Genomic DNA, 22,702 nt, shown 5'->3' on the forward strand with positions numbered 1-22,702 from the left:
AAAATATCTCCTTTCTGAAAGTCTCCCAAACTCCCTTCCAGCAAAGTTAATGACTCCTCCATGTCCCAACAACACTCTGCTGCTCCTGATATATATAGTGCCATAATTCTCTGCTTAGATATCATCATACTGTTTTGAAATTATTTATCATCTGACTCAAGCTCCTTAACATTCACCTTGAGGAGCACCTGGGTGGCTTAGTTGGTTAAGCTTCCAGCTTCCGGCTTCAGCTCAGGTCATGATCTCACAGTTCATGAGTTCTAGCCCTGCGTCAGGCTCTGTCTGTCTGTGCTGACAGCTCAGAGCCTGGAGCCTGCTTCTGATTCTGTGTGTCCCTTTCTCTCTGCCCCTCCCCTGCTCATGCTGTCTCTCTTTCTCTCAAAAAATAAATAAAACATTAAAAAAATTCACCTTAATATTAGCAATGACTGGCCCTCACAGATACTCTGTAAGGATTAGGCAAATAAATGAATACCAATATAGACTTGAATTTAATAATTCTTAAAGATGCAGGGTACTTATAAAATACTGTGTGTATCTGAGGAATATTTTACTTGAGCAAATGGATGCCTTCTGAGTTCAGTTTGGAAAACCATATCTAAGTGACTTTTCTGGTTCTACAGGCTCAGGTATGTTAATAAGCAATGATTTTCTTAATCTGTGGGTGGACTTGGCCTGCAAGGGAGGTGCACTATAAGTGGACTGGAGTCTAGTAAGCTTCCCAGCCACCCCTCTCCACTCCTCAGAACGGGCATTTGAATTCAGGGAGCCAAAAATTGGAAACATACCACTTATGCATGTCTCAGCCTTAGAAAGCCAGCCATCTCTTTTGGATAGTTTAGGATTCTAATTAGAGAATGTATTTGCTCACTTCTTGCTCTGTATACACATCTCTATAGAAGCACCTACACATTAGTAGTAAGTTATTTGCCTCTATATCTTGAGGCCAGGCAAGACCATGAAATACCCCAGGATGAGGCCCCTGCCCCCTTTATATTTCCGTTGTCTGATACAGTGCTTGATATATAGCATATAAGCAGTGAACAGATCAGAGCAAGCACTGTCCACTAACCTGATTTGTGTTTTCTGTACTCACCCAGTCTTTGCAGTTCTGAATCTGAGTCTCTCCTCCAAAGTCAGGCTTTTAAAGCCAAACATTTAAAGTCACACAAAAATCCATCCAGCGATTTGATAAATATTTATTGAGTGTTTAGTATGTGCCAGGTGCTTTGAATACAAATAAGAATGAGACATGGCCCTTGACCTCAATGAGCTCACCATATCATTAAATAGCATATAACAGTAGTTATTAGTTAATGGTCATTCAAGCTAATGGTTTTACTCAGAATTCAGCTATCACTAAACTCTTGGGCCCTCTGAGAAATTACTAGGATGTAACATATATTTGTGTAAACCATGACTGAAAGACAATAAAGTGCCATAACCTTTTCCCATAATGGAATTGTTTTCCAGAAAATGTGTCAAGTCTCAGAGTTATGAATATTGAAAATTTAACCAGTATGAATACTTTAATAAACAGGAAAAAAAAGGAAATGTATAGTTTTAGAGTTTTAGTGCTACCCAGGCTTAAAAAGAAATTTTGGGGGGCAGGGGATAGAGATCAAATGACAGGTTAGCAGGTCAGTGGCAACAAATATTGGCTTTTCAAGTACTTTTTAAGAATAACACATATGGGGAAGAGTTTGGCCACCAGGAATGTTTATGCCTGATTTGGAAGGCAGAAGGGAAGCGGTAGCCATGTACTCATAAGGGTGACCTAAGGATCTGGTTGCTGCAGCGGCTTGTCTGTGTCGTCCCTCCTGCACACGCCTGACTGTTGGCTGTGGAGCTGCAGCCGGCCCTGTGGCGTCTTTGGCTTCTGCATACCTCCTCTAGCTTCTCTGCATCCTGGACCAAGGGCATGTGTGGCTCCTCTATAGGTCACCGGTCTCACACATATGGAGGCAGTAAAAGGCAAGTGTGGGTTCTGTTTTATTCCTTAGGTTCCAGCTTGCCCATGTGGGTTCCAATTTGTCCTTGACCTTCCCCACTTCACATCCAGCTTTCCTTCTCCATACTGGTCTTGCCGACCCACAGCAACTTCAGGCCTGCTACCAGAGGCCAGGACAATAGCTTTCCGCAAATTTTTTTTAACAGTGTCTATACTTGTGTAAAATCTAATCCTTATATTCCTTAATCCATGTCACTTGTAGTGGTTCTGCTTATCTGCCTGAGCCCTAGTCAATGCAGAGGCTAACGTGCATCTTTTAATGAATCCACTGACAGGATTTCCGTTTCCTGTCATCCCATCTCTGACTCCCATCCCACTGGGAACCTGATGAAATACTTATCTTGGGTTTAAGAACCGTGTTGTTAAAAAAAAATCCCTGTCTTTAAACCCTAGATTCATATTCAGTGCAGTAAGATGCACACACAGTGAAAGACTTAAAAGCTAAGGGAAAAACAGATTCGCATCATCCCTCTCAATCTTACTACAGAGCGTGGTTCATTGAGTGCGAATAGCATGCAAAAATCAGTCATACCTTTTTAAGTTATGGCTTTTCTCTCTTTTCCTTTATCTGTGTGGTTTCCTTGATCACATGTGGTTGACCTTTGGTAAGTTAAATGCATATGTAACACAACTCCACTATAAGCACCCTGGCTTCTTCATTAGGCATTTTCCTTATTTCTTTTTAGTTTTAGTATCGATGACTCTTTGCCCTCAGTTATTTCACCCCTGGGCAACCTTGCTCTGCAGAAACCCTCTCCTTCCCCTCCACTTCCTCAGCCTGCCTTCAGCTTTAATCTTCCTTCCCAAACATCTACAATTTGAGAATTGAATGATTGCTACTTCAAAGTTGTAAACTGAGCAAATTATAGCTGTGGATTTTGTTACTGGAGTGAAATGAGCGTTGCCTAGGTCATTTGAAAACGTCATGGGAAACACTCCCAATCCTAAAAGGATTATAGGGGGATCATGATTTATCCTATTGTTCAGTAAGAAGAGCAGTTTCTTGGTAAGCAGATGCTTGGAAGCAGATGCTATTTCGGTATTGTCACTTCAGAATTGTGTAAATCTTATACTTGGCTGTGAGTTTTAATTAATGAACTGCTTACATTAAGGTTGGATTTCTTGATTTATTGAGATTTTGTTTCACCTACATTCCACTTAACTAAATCCACAAGCTTCAAGGTTGATTTACATGGTCTATTTCAACTGAAAACACATTTCCTTTACAATATTTACAACTTTCTTAATAGGATAGTTGTTGAAAACTCTTTGCCCACTGTAATGGCACTAGAATATTGTAAAAATTCAAAATCTTCTTTTTTCATTTCCTTATGTCCCTATCTGAAAACCCACAGAGGCTTCTCTTTGTCTAGAAGAGAACATCTGAATCTTTTTTCACCCAACGCATGGCCTAATGATGTTTTACATCGCAAACTCCCACGAGCATCGTAGTCCCAAGGAAGCGTACACCCTGGATTATGTTTGCAACCCATGTTCCCCTGGCCCTGCCAGTGCAATCAAGGCCACAGTTTAACCTAATGTCTCCTGATTAATAGTCTCCACCTGCATGAGAGCAGGATGCCCTTCTCAGGTTCCTTCTCATTTCTTTCAGGGAATTTAACGTGGGCTCGAAGCTCTCTGTATGTGCTTGAGTGTTCATCAGTTTCAGCCTGTTGACCCTGTGCTGGCCAAGGATTGATGCCGCCCCCGACACGCTGACTTCATGGTGAGTTAGCCTTTTATTATTGGACTAAGCACAGACACTTACCCTTCCCTAATTCTTCCCAGCTCTACTGAGACCAGGCTTTGATGTTAACCAAAACTACTGAAAGTTCAGCAAAATAGAGGAAATTATAGCAAAGAAACTTGCAAGTGCTTATTAAATATGGAAGCTCCAGAAATTGTGCATTGTAGTCCACCACCATCTTGAAATATCTTACTGATTCCCTGACTATAGGGTTTCCTCTCCAACTAGCTACCAGTCTACTCTCCTGAGAGGATACCAGGTACCATTACTGCCACCAAAGAAGGTTGGATATTTTGGGGTCAAAGCCAAAGAGAGTAAAGCCCAAAGAAGGAGTTCCATCTTCATTTCCAGTTTAATGTCTGCCTTTCTGATTGTCACCTCCAGTCCCTGAATCTGCCTCTTCCCAGGGTAACTGTGAGTGGGAAAGTCCTCTGTCAGTAGGAGACATTTCATTTCCTATCCACAGCTGAGGCCCTGCCTTCAAAGAAACCATAGCAGAACCCAACTGTCCACCTTCATATAGTAGATAAATAAGGAGTGTCACTTCCTTATATTTCTCGCTTCCAAATTACAAAAGAAAATACAGCCCCTTTCTTTCTAATTTTTCAAAGTTTGGGTTGAGCAGTATTAAATAATGTCAAGTGAGTTGAATTTGACCAAATCTAGTTCAGTTTCTCTTTATGCTTTTTCTGATATGAAGTGAAAACTATGCCTGTGTGTTCTTCTTGTGGTCTCAGTTTCTAATGTCCCAGTAGCAACTACTCAATCTGAAGTTCACATTTCTCTATAACACCAGCAGTTTCTGCTTTAGAGTAAAAGGTACAATCTAGACCCATATTTATTATTTTATTTTATTTTTTAATATAGTTTATCGTCAGGTTGGTTTCCATATAACCCCCAGTGCTCATCCCAACAAGTGCCCCCCTCCATACCTATCACCCACAGTCCCCTCTCTCCCACCCCCATCAACCCTCAGTTTGTTCTCAGTATTTAAGAATCTCTTATGATTTGCTTCCCTCCCTCTCCATAACTATTTTTTTCCCTTCCCCTTCCCCATGGTCCTCTGTTAAGTTTCTCCCAATTGACATATGACTGAAAACATATGGTATCTGTCTTTCTCTGCCTGACTTATTTCACTTAGCATAATACTCTCAGGTTCCATCCAATTTACTACAAATGGCCAGATTTCATTCTTTCTCAATGCCATGTAATATTCCATTGTATATATAAACCACATCTTCTTGATCCATTCATTAGTTGCTGAATATTTAGGCTCTTTCCATGATTTGGCTACTGTTGAAAGTGTGGTTATGAACATTGGGGTTCATGTGCCCTAATGCATCAGCACTCCTGTATCCCTCAGGTAAGTTCCTAGCAGTGCTATTGCTGGGTCATAGGGGAGTTCTATGGATAGTTTTTTGAGGAACCTCCACACTGTTTTCCAGAGCGGCTGCTGCAGTTTACATTCCCACCAACAGTGTAGGAGGGTGCCCATTTCTCCACATCCTCGCCAGCATCCATAGTCTCCTGATTTGTTCATTTTAGCCACTCTGACCCATATATCTCAGTGTGGTTTTGATTTGTATTTCCCTGATGATGAGTGATGTTGAGCATCGTTTCATGTGTTAGTCATCTGGATGTCTTCTTTGGAGAAGTGTCTGTTCATGTCTAGACCCATATTTAAAAGGAAACCTGTCTCCAGAGGAAATAATTTATAAAATACAAGTCTGCTTAAATATATCAATCTTTTATATTAAGACCCACAGCTTCTCAAACTTTTCATGTCATTTGCATAATTAAATGGTTCACTGATGTTTCAGTCAATACAGACTAGGTTTTGCTGCAGTAACAAACAATTCTCAATTTTTAAATGGCATAAAATATTAATAACCAAGACTTATTTCTCACTTATGCTATATTTCTGCCTAAGGTTGGCATGAAGGCTCTGCTTGTTGTGATTATTCAGGGACTTAGGATGCAATAGTTTTCTTCTCAAATATTACTAACCTCTATTCCACTGGGATAGAGAGCTCCAAAGAGAGCTCTTGCACTGCTCACTAAGTGCTTCCAACTCAGTGCTGCATGTCTCTCACTCAAACATATAGGAGTGGGAAGTTCAATCCTATAATGACCCTATCCTTTTTTTGAGATTCTGAAATATATAAAGGAATATATATCTTCTATATTCCTTTATCCTTTTTTAGTTGTATATTGAATATCTTGCAGTCAAATAATAATAGTTTAAATCTATTATGCTTACTAAGCCCAGATATTGACTTTAGATATAGCTGTATGTGTATAACTAATTTAAGTTTTAATAATAATCTTATGAGATAGGTATTATTATCTCCATTTTATAGATACAGAAACTGAAATACAGAGAGGATGTAAATAACTTTTTGTGGTCATATGCAGTTACATAGTATGGCTGGGATTTGGATCTTGGCAGTCTGTCTTCCTAGGCCATACTCTTGCCCACTGCAATATACACCTGCTATTCAACTTTCCAAAGCTGGCTTTGTCATCTGCCTGCCCCCTCCCCAATGCTACACCTGCTTTCTCTGCCTTTTCCTAAGCTGAGTAGATGGCACACCACCAGCTACCTGGTTACAAATGTAAGACATCTGGGACTTGTCTTTGGTTTCTCTCTCTCTCTCAGCTCCTACATTCAATCCAAGCCAGCTCTCAAGGCTGACCTTTGTCACTCTTCCTCTCTGCTTGGTACTGCAGTCCCCTTTTCAGTGACCTCTGGATTTATGCACCACTGTAACTTATTCTCCACAGTAGAGTCAGAATTAACTAGAAATATGTATCTTAAGAATTTTATGTGTTCCTTCCCCACTAAAAACCCTACAATTACTTCTCACTTCCTGTGAAATAAGGTCTGAAATTTTATTGTTCCTTCTTGTGCAGGAACAACCCCTACACACACACACACACACACACACACACACACAGACACACACACTCTTTAGCTAACTATTACAAACTTCAGCTTAACTATCCCTTCTTTACAGAGATCTCCAGACTTTTCAATTATTCTAAATACCTATCAGTTACAATTACATTGACTTGTTCAATGTTTGTTTTCATCATTAGAAAATAAGCTTTATGATGGTAGGAAGAGTGTTTATTTTATTTATTGGTATATTTGTGACAGCTTAACAGTGCCTGGTATGGGGCAAGGCATTCAATACTATTTATTGAATGGATAAATGCATATTTACTAGCAACACATTGCTTAAAATCTACTTCACAATGGGCTATAACACTGCAGTGGAGAAACTCCAGTTAGGAATTGCTGAACTTCCTTTTTTTTTTTTAATTTTTAAATTTCATTTATTTTGAGAGAGAGCAAGTAAGGGCGGGGCAGAGAAAGAGGGAGACAGAACCCCAAGCCAGCTCTGAGGCCAACATCCCCTATTTGCATGTATACTCAGCACAGAGCCCAACACGGGGCTCTAACTCATGAACTGTGGGATCATGACCTAAACCAAACCAGGAGTCAGATACTTAATTTACTGAGCCACCCAGGCATCTCAGGAATTGCTGAACTTCTTTAGCTGGTGAGGTGGTAAAGTTGTGGGAGGAGCCTGGGCTCTGATCTTACGCCTGAGTTCAAATGCCAGATTGCCACTGACATGGCTGTCTCTGGGCAAGTAATCTAAATGTTCTAGTGTTCATTTTCTGATGGAGGAACTGAGAAGAAAGGTGGCCTCATACAAGTTGTCTGGATATTAAGTCACACAATGCTAGTTCTCCTCTTGGGCTATTTCCCAGCAGTCTCATTGCAGCAGTCTCACCTCCTGGACCCTTCCAACTTCGTCTTTTGCTAAAGACTTCAATATAATAGCCTCCTTCTCTACCAGAAATATTATCCCTATTTCTTCTTACATATATATGTCCATTTTCTGAAAATTCAGCTGAAATCTCACCTTTAAAATTTTTTTTTATATCTTTATTTTTTATTTTGAGAGACAGAGACAGAGAGTGAGTGGGGTAGAGGCAGAGAGAGAGAGGGAGACACAGAATCTGAAGCAGGCTCCAGGCTCTGAGATGTCAGCACAGAGCCCAATGTGGGGCCCAAACCCATGGGCCGTGAGATCATGACCTAAGCCAAAGTCGGACGCTTAACCAACTGAGCTACCCAGGCCCCCCCAAATCTCACCTTTTAAAATAAAACTTCCAGGGTGCCTGGGTGGCTCAATTAGTTAAGTGTCTGACTCTTAATTTTGGCTTAGATCATAATCTTACAGTTTGTGAGACTGAGTCTTGCATCTGGCTCTGCACTAACAGTGTGGCGCCTTCTTGGGAGTCTCTCTCTCCCTCTCTCTCTCTCTGCCCCTCCCCTACTTGCATGTATTCTCTCTCTCTCTCTCTTTCAAAATAAATAACCTTTAAAAAAATAAAATAAAATTTTCAGTATACTTCATTCTATTCCTCCAGCATTTCAATAGAGAGTTCACTCTATATTGGTTTGTGTTTGATCATACCTAGCTTTATGGAAGTTTCCAGCTGATTATCTGGAAAGATGACAACTTCATGGAAGTGATTCCTTGGCTTTGTGTGCTTTAGAGTGCCTTGTACAAAGTTAACAGTCTTAAACAATTGTTGTTAGTTAATTAATTAATTTGCTCATCCTGTCCAGGAAGCAGAAGTTTTTTTAATCATATTTGTTTCACACCACAGTTGTAAGTTTTAGCCAGGACTATTATAAACAGAAAAGAAGGTGCTCCTGTTGATGGCTTCTGATGCAGCTACTTTTTAGTCTCTACTTTGTCTTACTTGACACATAGACGAACCCTGGGTGTTATTGTTTTTTTTTTTTTATTTCTCAAATTATTCCAGTGAGATAGAAGAGTCAAGTTTCCCTAGTCCATCTGTTAACAAAAACTAAACAAAAACCAAAAGAATATCTTGGAAAAACACAAAGAGCTAAAAAAAATTAAAAAGAGAGAAAAATAACAAACTGAAGAAATCTCAGTAGAGAAAAAAATGGAATAGTCCTATATCCTAAATAAATTGGATCTATAGTTAACCTTTCCCTCCTTCCCTGCAAAAGTCCCCTTCTAGGTGCAGATGGTATCACTGGTGAATTATACCTAATATTAAAATTTTTAAAATATCAACTTTATTCAAAAGTCTTCCAGAAAAATGAAAGAAAAGTGAATGCTTCCCAACTCATTTATGAGACCAGATTAATCTTGAGAGCTATTTATTATTCTTCATGAACACAAATACAAAAGACCTTAACAAAGTATTTGTAAATTGAATCCAGCAATATATAAATAGGCTAATAAAACATGACTAAATGAGGTTCATCTCAGAAATGTTAGGTTGGTTCAACATTTCAAAATCAATGTAATTTACCATGTGGATCATCTAAAACAGAAAAGCTGTGTGATCATCTCAATAGATGCAAAAAAGACTGACAAAATTCAAGGTCCACTCATCAAAGCACTCTTAGCAAAATAGGAATAGAAGGGAACGCTCCAAATCTGAAAGAGAATGCATCTACAAAAACAAAATCTACAAAACAACCTAATGATAGTTTACTTTTAGATGTTCTTATGAAAATCAGGAACAAGGAAGAATCTCCATTGAACCAAAGGTCCCAGAATGCACAATAAAGCAAGAAAAACAAATAAAATGCATACATTTTAGAAAGAAAAAAATGAAACTGTATTCTCTGATTACATGATTGTCTACATAGAAGATCACAATAGAATCCACCAAAAAATTGCTAAATCTTATAAGTAAGTTTAGCAGTTTCAGGACACAAGAGCAATACACCAAAAAAATCAACTCTAGTTCTATATACTAGAAAGGGACAATTAGAAACATAAATTTTTTTAAGTACTATTTATTTTTTAAATTTATTTGAAAAATTTAAAAAAAGGTTTGTATTGAGAGAGAAGCATAATGAAAGTTGGGGAGGGGCAGAGGGAGAGGAGAGAAAGAATCCCAGGCAGACTCCATGCTGTCAGCACAGAGCCTGATGTGCAGCTCAAAATCACAAAACCATGAGATCATGACCTAAACTGAGATCAAGAATCAGATGCTGGGGCGCCTGGGTGGCTCGTCGGCTGGGCCTCCGACTTCCGCTCAGGTCAGATCTCACGTTCGTGGGTTCGGGCCCCGCGTCGGGCTCTGTGCTGACAGCTAGCTCAGAGCCTGGAGCCTGCTTTCGGTTCTGTGTCTCCTTCTCTCTCTGCCCCTCCCCCTCTCATGCTCTCTCTCTGTATCAAAAATAAATAAAAAAATTTAAAAAAATTAAAAAAAAATTAAAAAAAAAAAAGAATCAGATGCTGACCAATACCATTTAAAATAGCACACAAGGCATGGAATACTTAGAGATAAACCTAAAAAATATGTGTAAAACCTATATGCTAAAAATTAAAAAGCATTGATAACAGAAATAATAAAAGACCTAAATAAATGGAGTGTACAGTAGCTTTATGGATCACAAGGCTCAATATTGTCAAGGCATCTATTTCTCTCAAATTCCTATGTAAATTAAGTGTAATTCCAACCAAATACCAAAGACTTTTCATAGAAATTGACAATCTGATTCTAAAAATTACATGGAAAAGCAAAGGCCACAATAATTCTGAAAAGGAAAAAAACAAAGTTGGAGGACTAGCCTTGCCTGGTTTCAAGACTTACTGTAAAGCTACAGTAATCAAGGCAGCATGATATTGGTGAAGATATAGACACATAGATCAATTGAACAGAGTGGAGAACACAGGAATAGGTCACACAAATATTAACTATTTTTCAGTAAAAGTTTCAAGGCAATACAATATAGAGCAGATAGCCTCTTCAATGAATGGTGCTAGAGTATTTAGACATCCACTTATGAAACGTGATATCTACATGGACAGTGCCTCACCCTGTATTCAAAAGTTAGCTAGAAATGGATCAAAGACCTAAATTTAAATATAAAACTCTCAATTCTCTAGAATAAAACACAGGCAAAAAAAAAAATCTTTGTGACTTTGGGTTAGGCAAAGACTTCTTAGGAAGGACATAAAAAATATAATCCATAAAAGAAAAAGTTAATAAATTAGATTTCATCAAGACTTCTCTTTTTAAAAATTTTTTTGTTTATTTATTTATTTTGAGATAGATTGAAAGCACAAGTGGGGGAGAGACAGAAAGAAGGAGAAACAGAATCCCAAGCAGGCTCTGTGCTGTTAGCTCAGAGGGGCTCGGATCCCCGAACGTGAGATCGTGACCTGAGCTGAGATCAAGAGTCGACTGCTTAACCAACTAAGCCACCCAGGTGCCCCAAAACTTCTCTTTAAATGATGTGAAGAGAACAAAAGGACAATCCACAGACAGGGATTAAATACTAGTCCTGTTAAGTACTAGTTAACAAGAATATACAACATTCTCAAAATTCAGTAATAAGAAAACCAACAAACCATCAAAGTGGGCAAAAGATTCCAAGAGACACTTCATCAAAGAAGACATGTATGTGGCCAATAAGCACATGAAAAGATGCTCAGTATCATTAGTCTGTAGAGAAATATAAATTAAAAGCACAGTATGATACCACCACACACCAGTTATAATGGCCCAAATAACAACAAACTGACAATACAAAATGCAGGGGGAGGCCCTTGAGTAACTGGAGTTGTCAGACATTTACTGGTAGGAATGTAAAGTGGTACAGCCATTGAGGTAAAGTTTGACAATTTCTTATAAGTCCACATAACAACCTATGTATGAATGTTTATAACACCCTTATTCATAATTATCCCAGACTAGAAACAACCAACCAAATACTGAATGGGTAAATAAATCATGTGACATCCCTATAATCATAATAGAATACTATTCAGCAATAAAAAGGAATGAACTAATTTACAACATTCATGAATTTAAAGACATTTTGCAAAGTAAATAAGTCAGATTCAAAAGGCTACAGACTATATGATTCCTTTTTTGTTTTGTTTTGAGAGAGAGACAGGGTGCAAGTGAGTGAGGGGCAGGGGGAGAGAAAGAGAAAGAGAGAAATATGGCTCATCTGAAGTGGGGCTTGTTCATTCTAAGCGGGGCTCAAGCCCACCCCATGTGGGACTCAAACTCATGAACCATGAGATTATGACCTGAGCCGAAGTCAGATGCTTAATGACTGAGCCTCTCAGGCACCCTGTATGATTCCTTTTATTTAACATTCTGGGAAAAACAAATAGAAATCAGATCTGTGGTTGCCAGGTGCTATGGGCTGGGGTTGGGGTAGGGGATTGATTATGAAAGGACACAAGAATATTTTTATGATACAAAAATACTCTCCGACTCAACTGTGGGTATGGTTACATGCCTGTAGAAACTTCTCAAAATAGAATTGTACCTTTCATTTTATTAGAACTGAACATTTTAAAAGATGAGTTTTACTGTTTTTCAATTATAGCTCAATTAAAAAAGAACATTTTACAGGCCTCCTAAAGAAAATGAACATGAATGAAATAATGAAAGAATGGAAACCAGCTCAGTATTGCTGTTCCAATGTCTCTTCTGCTCTAGCTGCTGCTCCAAACACTACCCCACCTGCAGCTGGGCTTATGGTCATGAGCAGGTGGGTTTGGAGGGAAGGAGGAAATTGCACTTTCTGAGCACCAGCTCAATACTCTTTGGCTGGGAATACCTTGTTTCATCCAGGGAAAACAGCACCAAAACACGGACCAAAAAAAACCCTCCTCTGCTTGAAAAAAGTAATTAAAAAAAAAAAAGAAATCATGTATCAGATTTATAGGGACCTATCTGACCTTAATACTTTTTAATTAACCCAGACTGCTAATGAGTTAATGCCATATTCAGAGGGGATGTTTGTCTTTTCCAATTTCCACATTTCATTAAACCCATAAATTCTACATTCTCTGTCTCAGATATTTTCTTCCCCACGTCTCAATGTATGCATTTCAGAAGAAATTGTCTTATCCTTAAGGTACGAGGAACATTTCCAGCATCTTGCCAACAAAACAAAACCAAACTCAAAAAAACATTCATTTTCATAGGGAGCAATTGCACAACAATTCCTGCGGCAGTCCAACCTAGCAGAACAGCTGTGAAGTGCTCTAAGGAAAAGATGCAGGTCAAATATTATCCTCAATGTGACATTTGGGAAGACTTGCTTTTTTCCCCCCTAATGGTCTCCATAGGAGGTCACATCAAGCATGTTGCATATCTGTATTGCCGAACACTTCTGCAAATTCAAAGAACAGCACCAAAGTGTTTGATTTCAAATGTTGGCCATGCCATTTTCCATGACAGTTGATTATTTTCCTTCTGTGCTTGGGGCTTGACCTTTTACAGAGGGATGAGTAGAGATTTGGGTGAGTTTCCCATGCCAGAGGATCTGGCATCAAGATACATGATAACCATACTTCTGATCTTTTATTGGACTTCCACAATTAAAAACTTTTTTCCTAGTTGTCAAGCCTTGTGCCCCAGATTTTGATAAAGTTTGAAAGGGTACAGGAGAGGGACTTAGCTAACTCAAAAGATCTATGTCCATTCCCAACAAGTTATACCTTACCCATATACTTTTGTTATTTTTGTGAAATCAATGATATATTAAATGGCATGAAATTACAGAGGAGAATGCAGTTACATGAAAAAAAGTCTTAGAAATGTATAAGTGATAATTACTAGACAGGCTTACCTGCTTAGCTGAGGAGGGGATGTCTTCTCTCAAACCGTCAGAAAACTTTTATTTATCTTCTGTTTGCCTCTATTTCTTTTAAAGTTTGCTTATATTTTTTTTTATTAAAATGGACTGAACTGAATTAAATTTGGGAGAACCTTCTGTAAAAATCAGTACACCAAAGTATGAGCAGAATACATAACCGAGCAGAACTGATCACAACAGGGAACACATTGTAGTATTTCCATATTCTAACAAGAGAAGGACAACGATATTAATAATCTGTCTCTAAAATATAGTCAAGATCACCAAGACAGAACCCTTGAACTTTACACTCTAAAACTAACCTTTCCATCTTTTTAGGTGATTATATTTAAAAGTCATTGTTCATCTGTCTCTCCTTCTTCCAAATTTAACCTATCAGGGAATCTCAAATACACCATAAATCACTCCCTTTTCTACATCCCTAGGGAACTAGTCGAAGCCACCACCTTCACTCGGTTATGGCGGAGGTTGGCAAACTTGTTTTGTGAAGGGCCAGATAGTAAATATGTTTGCTTCTGTGGGCTGTGTAGTCTCTACGGCAACTGCGCAACCCTGCCATTGTAGCATAAAAACAGCTATAGACAGTATTTAAATAAATGGGTGTAGCTGAGTTCCATTATAATTTCATTTATAAAAGCAGACACTTGGAAGCAGTTTGCTGACCCCTGAATTAAACTACTTCAATAAGCTTCTTACCCCTGCATCCAGTTTTGATCTCATTCCTCCATATTGCAATCACAATTCTCCCTTTAGAACTGAAATCTGGGGCGCCTGGGTGGCTCAGTCGGCTAAGCCTCCGGCTTCGGCTCAGGTCAGATCTCACGTTTGTGGGTTCGAGCCCCGCGTCAGGCTCTGTGCTGACAGCTAGCTCAGAGCCTGGAGCCTGTTTCCGGTTCTGTGTCTCCTTCTCTCTCTGCCCCTCCCCATCTCATGCTCTGTCTCTCTCTGTATCAAAAATAAATAAAACATTAAAAAAAAATTAAAAAAAAAACCTGAAATCTGAGCACTTCACATCTAAGGTGACTTTCTATTGCTCTAAGGTCTAAATTTCTTTTCTTTTCTTTTTTAATGTTTTTTATTTATTTTTGGGAGATAGAGAGAGACAGCATGAGCAGGGGAGGGTCAGAGAGAGAGGGAGACACAGAATCCGAAGCAGGCTCCAGGCTCTGAGGTGTCAGCACAGAGCCCGATGCGGGGCTCGAACCCACGGACCGTGAGGTCATGACCTGAGCTGAAGCCGGAAGCTTAACCGACTGAGCCACCCAGGTGCCCCTGTAAGGTCTAAATTTCTTATCATGGTCAAAAGGTCCTGCAATTTCCGATCTACCTATGGCTCCAGCCTCATGCGGTATTATTTCACTCATAAGGATCATTCTTCCTCCTGGAATGTTCTCTCCAACTCTGGCTGCCCAGTTAATTCTTATTTATCCAAGTCCCAGTTTATGTCACTTACATTAAAAAGTCTTCTCTGACCACCACCCACCCAGACTAGTTTAGATACCTCAGTATGTACCCTTCATAGCAGTTGTAATGAGTTAATTTTGTAATTATTTGTTGAATGTTTCTCTCATTAAACAGTAAGTTCCCTGAGGCTAAGGTCGACATCTTGTTTACTGCTATACCGCCTCAGTCTAACACAGTGTCAGATACATAGTACACAGGTCAGTAATATATCAGGCTGCAAATAACAGAACCTGATTGCAGTAGCTGAACCAAATATAGATATTTTTATCATCTAGCGAAAAGGCTGAACATAGGCAGTCCAGGAATGTTACAGTATCACCATACTATCATCAAACTCAGGGATCCATCTCTTTTTTCTGCTTTATATCTTCATGATTGCAAAATGGCCACCATGGTTTTAGGAATTGCATCTGCATTTCAGACAGAAAAGTAAAAAATACTACCAAAGGAGTTTCCTTAAAAAAACATAGTTCTTTCCTATATATCTTTTTGTCTAGACCTTGTCACATGGCAACCCCTAACTACAAGTGTATCTGAGAAGTTACACAGTGATATCTTTAAAAAGATGGGATTATATTAGTAAGGAGTAAAAGGAATGTAACTATTAAGTAGACAAATACTGGTGTCTATCCTACTAGGCAGGTTCAATCAATATTTTTTAAATAGCCAAATGAAAATCTCAAAAGTGATTTGAAGTTGAAATAATTCAACTAAGTAAAAAGAATGTGAATAACAATGACACCTGGACCTACATTAATTTTCTTGTTACTTTTTAAGAGAGAGAGTGCGAGCACAGGAGGGGCAGAGGGAGGGGGAGAATCTTAAGCAGGTTCTGTGTAGAGAGTGGAGCCTGATGAGGGCTTTGGTTTCACGGCCATGAAATCATGACCTGAGCCAAAATCAAGAGTCCATTGCTTTACCAACTGAGTCACCAAGGCACCAAATTTTCTTGTTATTTTTTTAAATTAATGTTTATTTTTGAGAGAGTGAGTGAGTGAGAGCATGGGGGAGAGGCAGAGAGAGGGGGAGACATAGAATCTGAAGCAGGCTCCGGGCTCAGAGCTGTCAGCACAGAGCTCAGTGTGGGGCTAAAACTTGTAAACTGTGAGATCATGACCTGAGCCGAAATTGTCTAGTACCCAAGTGCCCCTCTTGTTATTTTTAACAAGGTTCATGCGTGTGCTTAATTTATTCGGTCTTCATTTGCAGTATCTGTTTTGAAGGGTCAGGAAAATGGGATTTAGAGGTACAAATTCAAACTTAAAATAAATTGGTGATTTTGGCTTTTGCTTCTGCAGAGATTTTTCAAACAACGCTATGCTGGAATGACTTTAATAACATGAGCATTTTAAGCCAAAATTGTTTTCTTTGGAAATACCTTATTACAAAATTAAAATATATAAATATTTTAGCAGTAATAATATGGGTAATAGTTCTTAATGGCCTGATCTGCCTATGGGTTTTGAAGTCAGTAGACGGTATTTTTTTCAGACAACACTATAAAAATCTGAGTCTATGTTGCCCTGCTGTGAATATCTTCAAGTCAAATAGCAGAAGCAATGCTCTTCTCTTATTTAATTTTTTAATAGCTCCCTAACCTACATTCAGAAAAATCTATATATAAAATGTAACCAGAAGACAGTCTTAATAGCAAAACCATGTAATCTTTTGCTGTTTTTTTTTTTAGCGTAAACTTTTTTTTTTTGCAGTTCTGATTCAGTCTAGAAAACTGAAAATTGGATTTTTCTGAAGTATTAAAAAATTGGAGCAAAGATGTGTTTTTAAGATCAAGATACAATATGAAGGATTTTACAGTGCTTAATAGCACTTAAGAACTTGTCAACTGGAAAACTTAAATCTTTTCACAAAATCAGCCCCTTGGCCAATGCCCCAGACCTGTTGCCGCTCTTCTTGGTAATCACTCCCTTACTTTTGGGGAGTCACTTTTCCCACTGTGTGCAGACTTGGTAGGATTGCTAGGGCCCACGTCAGCGCTTGGACTCTTCTAAGTCTTCGTACTGCTTCTTCTGTGTTGGGGTTCCCTTGTCAGACCACTGCTGCCCAATGAGACCACACAGAGGCCACACTGGTTCTCATCCTTCTCTAACCTGACCCTCCATTTCCCTTCGATTCCATGATCTGTTTATATCCTTCCAACAAATTCCTGTTTTCCTGGCTCCAGCTGCTGCCACGATAGAGCCCTAGTGATATCACCTACTAGACAAGAATATGAGCTTCACGATGCAGGGGCGACGGCAGAGACCGCTAGAGAACCACAGCGACCTTTCTTCCTTACAGAGTCTGGGTTTTTTTTAGGGTTGGAAATATGTCCAACTAAAAATGCTTACCCTCACATTCTGATTTGCAGCGAGGGGTAGCTGTGTACTATGCCTCTGGTCAGTAACATGTGAGCAGAAGTCTGTTGGGGATTTCTGGGAAGTCCTTACTTTCCTAACATAAGCATCACTTCTTCCTTCCTTCCTCTTTCTCCTTAGGCATGTTTGGAATGCAGATATGATTCCTGGCAGTGGAAAAGGTGTCTTGCGGTCATGAAATGACATGCATGAATACAAAAACTAGCCCTTTAAGGAGGCTGAGAGGAAAAGCAGAGAGAACCGGGGTCCCTGATCGTGTCACAGTACCTTGTACTAGCCCTGGCTGCCTCCCTCATGATTTCTTGTTAAGTGGAAATCATGAAACCCTCTTCAGTAAAACCCTGGAGTGGGATTTTCCTTTACTTTGAGCCATATTGGTTCCTAATTGATATGGGTGCATGGTCTATTTTATTTAACTCCTGCCCCTAAACTAATGTTTGGCAAGTAGTAGACATTAAATATATTTGTTGAATGAATGAATAATAATCACTAACAAGAAAGTCTTCTGCATATACTTCTTTAATCTTGCCATTTCACAGATGGGGAAAATGATACATATATTGAATGTGCTTGCGGTTAGTGGCTGTATCACTTGACTTACCTTTCTGATGTATGGATTTTATCCAGGTAAGTCGTGGAAGAGAAAATGAATCTCTGAAGAGAAAGAACATAGTTTATTATTACAATAAATAACAAGTTCTGACCTAGGAAATATGGCAAAACAAGGTTTCAGAACATGAGAATCTGCTTTGTTTCCTTATCTCGTCGCCCTGGTCTTTTCCTGACAGTAATTGTACAGACTTATGGTTTGTGCTCAATTTGCCATACTATCACCCTGTCCTTCAAAGATAAATATAGAATGACCTGCTATCTGTAAGATATGACTCTTGGCTATTTTGCCCCAAATCGTAAACATTCAGAGGGCAGCCCCCTTACTGTCTTGTCTCCCCCTTCTTGTGGTCTGAGGCACTGTACTGGTTATAAAGTTATTGTTCTCAGCTCTGCCCTTGGACAATCTGCTGTGTGGTACTGGTGTTGGGACTCTGCTCACCCCCATTCTCCTCTACCAGCCTGCTCCTGTTGAGTCCCACCGACAGGAGGCACTAGCGGGAGGCCAGAAGTCAGGAGGAGGGAAGAGGGCTTGGTCCTTTCTGTTCATTTGTTGCTACCATCAGCATCACCCCAGCGGCAGCGCTTCATTTCTCAAGGGCAGTTTTTCCCAGTTCCTAGCTTTTCCATCAGTTCTCCTAGAACCTGTCTTTTCATTTGCCATCAGAGGCACTAGTACCGGCGGGCAGTATCCCTTGGCCCGAGATCTGAGAACCAGCTCAGTGTGACACCTTGCAACATCATTGACTTTAGAAACTTCAACCTCTTTCCCTTTGTTTTGCCAGCTCTGAGGCGCAGAGCTGCCTCCTCTTTGTGCTCCATTGGTGTGCTCCCGTTAGTCCCCCAGTGCTATCCATCCAGTTCCACATATCTTCCTTTTTTCTGTTAAAATAAATGAGATGGTTTCTGTTTTCCTGGATGGACCTTGAGGGATACAGGTACCACATCTCTTGTAGCAGATGATAGCTGATACAAACTTGCCTTGTGTGAGCAACCTCCTTTTCATCAGTCTCTAATCACTGCTTCACCAAAACAGTTTTATCTATTTGGCTTATGTGTAAGATTCTGGTTCCACAGGCACAAAACATTGGAAAACCAAGAACTGAACTAATTGGTTCTTAATACTGAGAGGTGACTTAAGTACAGAACTGAAGAAAATTTGGGTCCATAACAACTTTAAGGAATTTAAAGAATGTAAATAATAAGTCACCAAGACCTATGAAATTTTCAAAATCTAAAACTGCCACCTCAGTATCCTCGTAGTTGGTGGCAAGGCTTACAGTTTATCCTTTTGCCCCATGAAAATCCTGAGCATCCCCCAGAGCCCAGCTCCACTCCCATTCCCCTTTAGAGAGCCTTCCCTGGCCACACCAGCTAGCTCTCATCTCTCTCTTTTGTAAATTCATATGTTGCAGGGTAAACTCACTTAATCCAACACAACACTGTCCTCCATCCTCAATCCTAAGAGTCCTTAAGATAGAGAGCAAGGACTAATCATTTGCATTTCCTGTTAGAGGTGGTATTTGGTACTGTCCAACTAGGCAGCAGAAAGTAGGGCAAAGAGCAAAGAAGGGGGAGTTAGAAGATCTGGATCATGTTTGAGGTCTAACCTCGGGTAGGTCATTCAGCTCACCAACATTCATGGAGGATCCTCCAGCTATGATCACTTTTGTGCATCTCAGTTGCATTATCTGTGAAGTGGAGAGAGTAAATGAAATAATAGATGTGAAACTCAAATGTGGGCTCAAATGAAATAATAGATGTGAAACTGTTCTATAACTGTTAATTGGTGTATCATAGTAAGCGCTCTAAATGTACCTGTTGAATTTAATTTTATATGGTCAATACTCTCAAGGCAATTACATAAAAAGACTTCTTGGTTGCTCGATCTCTTTAGGGTTTTATGACATTCTAACTTGGTTGTGTCACTCACAACAATCGTTAAGGGCCTTAAATATCCAACAAATGCTGGCTATTACCCCCACACCGTTGGACACAGCAGCCAAATGCCCATGATATGGTTGCTACAAATTATCCATTAGCCTCTGGAACTTTGCCAGGACCTCATTCCACCAAAGAGCTCAGGCTTGAATTAATCAGACATCCAAGTAGTTACACAGTAAATGTTTTTGAGGTCTTGCATTAGAAGGAACTGAACAAGGGCCAGTGATCACCTGACTCATCCATGCAGAGCACGGGAATATTGATCAGTTACTGAAAACATTGGTTTTTCTCTTCTTTTTGTCTCCTCTAATTCCTTGCAAAATTATTTTTCCACAGGTTTTTAATGGTTTCACACAATAAAACATGAACTTTATTTTACAAAAGGTCCTTTCTAATAAGGTTCTACCTTCCATTTAAAGTAGTTTTACTCTGAAATAAAGATCTGATGTTGACTTATGTGGAGGACCACCGTCTGAAGTATTTCTAGTTTATATTTCTGGAAATCACCCAAACTTAGGAAATGAAATGCCTTAATTTGGGTTCTCTTAAAAGCAGAGCCTGAGATAAGGACTCAGTGCAGGTGATTAATTTGGGAGGTGGTCCCTGAAAGAAAGAGTGAGGGAGTCAGGGGAGTAGGACAGGGGAGGAGTAATCTGCTGGGAGCATTGCATTGTGGGGAGGGCATTTCTGAGATCACCTGAGTAGCTCATGAAATGCCTCCTGGAATTGTCCTGAGAGACAGTGGCTCCTGCTCCCCATAAATTGAGGGTTTCTTTACAAGCTCTTCTTTCCCTGTACTTCCGGGCTTGCTTCTCATGCCTGAGTGAGTGAACTCCAAGGTGTGGTGCAGAATGCTGAATACAATATCTCATTTGAGTTGAGGTCCTCGTAGTGTGAGGTGGGAGAGCTTGCATTTAACAATAAATGCAGCTATAGCTGACATTAAGAGATGGCAGAGAGCATATGATAAGGATACCAGAGCCACCTGCTACATGAGGCACTGCTTTTGTGGGTATAGATTATCCTGATTTTGAAATATCTACATGTAATTGGTAGTTAATAGTTGTCTTCAACCACAACCACCACCACCATGACATCATCTAAACTTTATTGAGTATTCTGTATGCCAGCCTCTGTTCTAAGCATTTGAGAGAGATTTCCTCCAGGTAACTACCATTGTTATGGTTGTTATTACTATTAAGATAACTACAGTTGCATGCAGTTAATTCCCAACTAGTATAATTTTGGCCATCTTTATCCTTATTATCATTATTAGTAACAATAAATGTATATTATGTACACAGTTAAAACAGTTTCAGCTTCTGAATTAAAGAGGGCCCAGAATCCTGGGTCAGATTTTATTCTAAAATATTATCCCAATTACAGTGTTTGATCAGTAGTAGTAGGGAAGACAGTGTGTAGTACATCCAGCAAGCTGTATTCTGTGCAGAAACTCAGTCTGTTGTGACTGTTACAGATGGGACATGTGTTTTGTTGGAGAAAAGTCAAGAATTTTTGCTCTAGGCTAAACCTACTTTTCTCCTTTGTAACTTTTTTTGAACTGTAAACTTTTTAAAAAGCCAAAAAATGTCCTTTTTAATGTCATGTATTTTTAATTTGCTAGTAGGAAGTATGTTAGATCTGATTGTGTTGAACATTTTTCACTTGACTGTTAACTATAAAATGCCCTCGGAAGAATAGTGTTTAAGGGTCTTCCACCCTGGGAACCATGCAGTGAAGAAAGAGGCAATCCAATCAGGCCACTCCTATTCAGTGCTGGCACGGGGGAAATGGCAGGCTCTAGTGCTCTCCCCAGAAACCAGTCCTGTGGGAGGGGCTCCTCTCCTGACTTCACTTGTTACCTCCAGTACAGAGAGCTTCCCAGGTGAGCAGTGAAGGCATAGGACAGCTAGAGGACTGGAGGCTGTTTGAGCAGTACTCAAATGATTGTGGTTACACATCTATATGTATATTTCATCTTGCTGCCTCCCTGACTTGATGTGTAACTCATGACCACAAGGCACATGAACAAGTATGACCGTGTTCTTGATGCCTAATGTGTGTGCCGGGCGCTCTATGCCAACAGGCAGGAGATCTGCATTTCCTGGCTCAGCTGGTCACTGACTGATCTTTAGCAAGTTACTTCTCTTTTCCTGGTCTCAGCCTCCCCAGTAGTACTTATTGGAGTCAGACTAGTCAAATTATGAACTCTCTTCTAACTTCACGTTCCATGACTTAATGGGTACAGCTCCATACTATATTTCTTTAAAAAAAATTTTTTTTTAATTTTTTTTATGTTTATTTAGTTTTGAGAGAGACAGAGAGTCAGAGTGCAAGTGGAGGAGGGGCAGAGAGAGAGCGAGACACAGAATCCAAAGCAGGCTCCAGGCTCTGAGCTGTCAGCACATAGCCTGATGTGGGGTTTGAACTCCTGAACTGTGAGATCATGACCTGAGCCGAAGTTGGATGCCCAATCGACCAAGCCACCCAGGAGCCCCAGATCCATACTATATTTCTTTACATTTTCTTGAGTTAATTATGGAAGACAGCAATGGGAGTGAAGTCCCCAAATTATAATGAATTCAAAGCCAAATAGAAATGTGCTTGATAGCAGATAAATGTACACACTTTTTTAAACCATTTAGATTATTTTTTTAAATATTCAGATTTTAAAATAATATTTTAATTAAAATAAGTTCTGTCCTTTGGGGGATACAACAGGGAAGCACCTGCGTGGCTCAGTCAGTTAAGCAATCAATTCTTGATGTTGGCTCAGGTCATGATCTCATGGTCACGAGACAGAGCCCTGTGTCAGCCTCTGTGCAGACAGCTAGGCGCTTGCTTGGGATTCTCTC

General features: G+C 39.6%; 1 long non-coding RNA gene across 1 annotated transcript in view; it reads left to right on the forward strand.

Moving 5' to 3' along the window:
- Positions 1–3,678: 3,678 nt before the first annotated feature.
- Positions 3,679–22,702, forward strand: part of LOC115304995 — a 90,174-nt gene continuing 71,150 nt past the window's right edge. Inside the window, exon 1 of the long non-coding RNA XR_003914713.1 lies at positions 3,679–3,737. This is a non-coding gene — a long non-coding RNA (uncharacterized LOC115304995). The remainder of the gene's footprint in view (positions 3,738–22,702) is intronic.

This window comes from Suricata suricatta, chromosome 10, assembly GCF_006229205.1.
Source record: "Suricata suricatta isolate VVHF042 chromosome 10, meerkat_22Aug2017_6uvM2_HiC, whole genome shotgun sequence".
NCBI classification, from domain to species: domain Eukaryota; kingdom Metazoa; phylum Chordata; class Mammalia; order Carnivora; family Herpestidae; genus Suricata; species Suricata suricatta.